The 4210-nt window shown below is 47.8% G+C and overlaps 1 pseudogene; it reads left to right on the top strand.

Annotated features, from left to right (window-relative positions):
* The first annotated feature begins 231 nt into the window (after positions 1 to 231).
* Positions 232 to 440, top strand: LOC137533105 (U2 spliceosomal RNA; annotated as a pseudogene).
* The last annotated feature ends 3770 nt before the right edge of the window (positions 441 to 4210 follow it).

The following is a 4210-nucleotide window of genomic DNA, read 5'->3' as shown; positions in this document are numbered from 1 at the left end:
GTATGTCTTTTTTCAACCCAAATCACTATGTAACTATGAGGTGGCCGCTCAGGACGTCTCATCCGTCATCACTTATCCTCTCTTCATAGCAATGGACACATAATTTGTTCATGTGCTTTTGCACAGGCTTAGGGCCCTTTCACACTACAGGGATTTTGCGGCGTTTTAACGACACGGCCGAAGTTGGCGTTTTCCAAGGTAAAATGAAAGTCCATAGTCCATGTGAAATTCATCACTTCTCGGCCTTTTGGCTAAGATCAAGTGTAGTATCTGTTCTTGAAAATTTTGGGGGGACCTGGAGGGATGGCACTGTGGCAGGGTGTCCTTCCTGGTCGTAATTCCCAGGAGTTGATTGAATGGATCTATACCATGGTCGAGGCTGAATGGCTGAGGGCTTTGCTTAGGCGTACTGCCCCTGGAAGTGGCGCTCCAGGTGCACCTGAAAAAACCTGAGATGTGGCAGATCTCAGGCGGAAGTAGGGTGCTTTGGTCGGTACTGCCCATATGCATCGCCAACTAACGCAGCTCCCCGGCCTTTTGGCTAGGGAGAGTGCGGAATTTTTATCACTCCGGCCGCAAGGTCGGGGCCAGCTTGCTGGCACCGGGGACTTCGGTTCCCACCCGGCTCCCTCTCGGGGGAGCCACCCGGACCATGTGGGATGCCACATGGCCAGGCCCTTTGGGTAACCACTGGGCACAGTCGGGGTCCTCCTCGGAGGACTCCAGGATCCTTCAACCCCTCGGGTGTTGGAGGATGCCACCCCCTGAGCCGATGGCAAAGGGGGAAGGTTCCCTTCGGGGAACAACCGGAAGGGCCCTGCTGTATTGTGGGGCCCGTGGCTACGCGTGCACGTTTTGTGGGGGTGCTTTAGGGCACTCACGCTTTTTCCGTGCACGGGGCTAATAGCCTTGCTGACCGGGACTCCTGTTGCATGCAACAGGAGCCAAGACAAGCTAAAAAAAAAAAAAAATAGGTCCATACATGAAATGTTCTTGCTACTAAATGTTCTATGGCCACTGGGGGGGGGGGAGGGTATGGGTGCAAGTTCAGGCACTAGAATAGTCCCCACCACAGGTATCATTACTTTGTCTCAGTGGTGGGGCTTGCACAATCAAGTGATCCCGAGACTTAGGCCTAGATAATGGTAAAGTCTCCCTCGCTGGACAGGTCAAAGGTGATGTTCCAGGCTAAATAGGGGACCATGGTCCTCCAAGTCTGGGGGTTAGGCAATAGGCTATCCCAACTGTTAAAACACCTTCTGAGGCCAAGGCTCAAATAGGGCTGTAGTGCCATAGGAGGAGGAGGATAGTACTTGCCTGGCTGAATAGTGCCAAGTGTAACGTTTTGTGCAGGGGAGGACTATGATTTAGGGTTGTTTTACAAGGACTGGGCTTCGCCCCTTATTACCCATTAAATGAATGCTGAATGATTCAGGATACGAAGACATCTGGGGCAATTTTACACATCTAACATTGTGGGAATTGGTAGTTACTGCCGGCACCAGAACCGAGGCCTAGTTAAAACAACCCCTAACTCCAGCTATATTATTAAGCATGGTGCCTGCTGCTGGACCTGCTGCCTAGTACATTTTGTATCGTTGAATGGACTACAGCAACAGAAAAAGCTGCTTTGACTGACATACTGATTGCTGCAGAACAACCTGTTATTGTATCGGGGGAGTGGTGAAGGGCTGTGGCCACCTATCTATATATATAATAGAGTAAGTGCCTCAACCATCAAGCACGAAGAAGAAGTAGCGCCCTGCCCCCAGGGCCGGACCAAGCAAGAAGAAGGGGCTGGTCCAAGCAAGAAGAAGAAGTAGCGCCCTGCCCCCAGGGCCGGACCAAGCAAGAAGAAGGGGCTGGTCCAAGCAAGAAGAAGAAGAAGTAGTGTCATATCAAACCAAGGGCAAAGAGGGATAATTTGCATATTCAGTAGCGGTGCATTGTGGGTAACCACAAATGTTCACTTATAGCTGAATTATTGCAGATTTGCTTCTGTTTAAGAAGGAAAATTACACCAAGCTTTGCTTTTTTAGTAGGAGGGCTTTTTGGTCCCTTTTATCCCCCTATACATTCTTAGTAGTTTGGGTCACCCTGAGCTGCTTGGATACTCTGTTGTACTGGTCCAAGCCCAATCTCATACAGCCTTATCAATCCCTGCCATGTACTGATGAGGACCAAAAGTCTGAAATGGGCTGTCACATGTGGGTTTGATATGACTGTGTAAAACTTAAAGCTATAGGCTTGCTTGACTTACCAAGGGTGAAAAGGAATAATTTGCATATTTAGTAGCGGTGCATTGTGGGTAATTGCAAATGTTCACTTATAGCTGAATTATTGCAGATTTTCTTCTGTTTTAAAGAGAATCTGTATTGTTAAAATCGCACAAAAGTAAACATACCAGTGTGTTAGGGGACATCTCCTATTACCCTCTGTCACAATTTCGCCGCTCCCCGCCGTATTAAAAGTAGTCAAAAACCGTTTTAAAAAGTTTGTTTATAAACAAACAAAATGGCCACCAAAACAGGAAGTAGATTGATGTACAATATGTCCACACATAGAAAATACATCCATACACAAGCAGGCTGTATACAGCTTTCCTTTTGAATCTCAAAAGATCATTTGTGTGTTTACCTTCTGTCCCCTTCTTCTCTCATGCACTGAACATTACAGGCTTCCTGCAGACAGCTCTGCCTGTGCCTGTGTTTGTAATTCCTCAGTATGTGTCAGCCAGCTACTTTCAACAGAGGAGGATTTTTATCCAGCTCTCTTCTATCACTGATAAGATAGCAGAGAAGCTGCTGGCATATGTAAATAAAACACACACTGGAGTGTGCATAGACTAACAGACCAGCACTGAAGAGTTGGCAGCCTTCCAGACACAGGCCGACAAGTCTGACAGGGGAAAGATACATTGATTTATTACAGAGACCTTGATAGTACAAAGTGCTGCAGTGAGCCAGAACAGATTAGAATAGGTTTAGGAACTTGTAGCATGGTAGAAAAAACGTTGTCATTTTTGTTACAGAGTCACTTTAAGAAGGCAAATTACACCAAGCTTTGATTTTTTTTAGTAGAGGGTCTTTTTGGTCCCTTTTATCCACCTATACATTCCGAGTGGTTTGGGTCACCCTGAGCTGCTTGGTTACTCTGTTGTACTGGTCCAAGCCCTATCTCATACAGCCATATTAATCCCTGCTATGTACTGATGAGGACCAAAAGTCTGAAACCGGCTGTCACATGTGGGTTTGATATGACTGTGTAAAATTTAAAGCTATATGCTTGCTATACACCAGCGGCTCTGCATGCTTGCTTGGCTTACCAAGGGGGAAAAGGGGTAATTTGCATATTTAGTAGCAGTGCATTGTGGGTAACCACAAATGTTCACTCAGGCCTGGGGCACACCAGAGGAGTTTTTCTGAGCGTTTTGAGTTTTTAAATCTGCTGCTAATGTTATCCTATGTGTCTAAGCACACTGGAGCAATGAGGTTTTGTAAAAAACCCCATAGCATTACATTGGGAAGAGCTTTTGAAACCTCTAAAACCTCTTCCCAATGTAATGCTAAGGGGTTTTTTTACAAAACCTCATTGCTCCAGTGTGCACAGACACATAGGATAACATTAGCAGCAGATTTAAAAACTCAAAACGCTCAGAAAAACTCCTCTGGTGTGCACCAGGACTTATAGCTGAATTATTGCAGATTTCCTTCTGTTTTAAAAGGGCAAATTACACCAATACAGTGTGCGGCATTGCAGGAAGTGACAACAGTGGAACGCACGATGGAACACGGAAGAGGTGAGTCATCCCCGCCCGCTGCCTCTTACTAATAGTGGCGGCTGCTACTGCGCTTAAGCTGGAGGAGGAGCGCACATGGGGGACCCAGGTGAGGGGGGGGGGGTCCTGCTAAGCTTAAACTGGTGAGGGAGTGCACATGGGGGACCCAGATAAGGGGGGGGGTTCCTGCTGAGCTTAAGCTGGAGGGGGAGCGCACCTGGGGGACCCCGGTGAGGGGGGGGGGTTCCTGCTGAGCTTAAGCTGGAGGTAGAGCACACATGGGGGACCCAGTTGAGGGGGGTCCGACCCTCCTCCCGCCGCTGTGCCCAATACCCCCTTCCTGCCCTCTACGCTCTTATGCGGCATATGCTACGCCGCGGGTCGGCTAGTAAATACTATTGCAGTGCTATGTCATAACTTTAAGGGACTAAG

The sequence above is a fragment of the Hyperolius riggenbachi genome, chromosome 1 (genome assembly GCF_040937935.1).
Source record: "Hyperolius riggenbachi isolate aHypRig1 chromosome 1, aHypRig1.pri, whole genome shotgun sequence".
Taxonomy (NCBI): domain Eukaryota; kingdom Metazoa; phylum Chordata; class Amphibia; order Anura; family Hyperoliidae; genus Hyperolius; species Hyperolius riggenbachi.
Note: the sequence above shows the minus strand (reverse complement) of the source record. Positions and strands in the feature narration are given on the sequence as shown.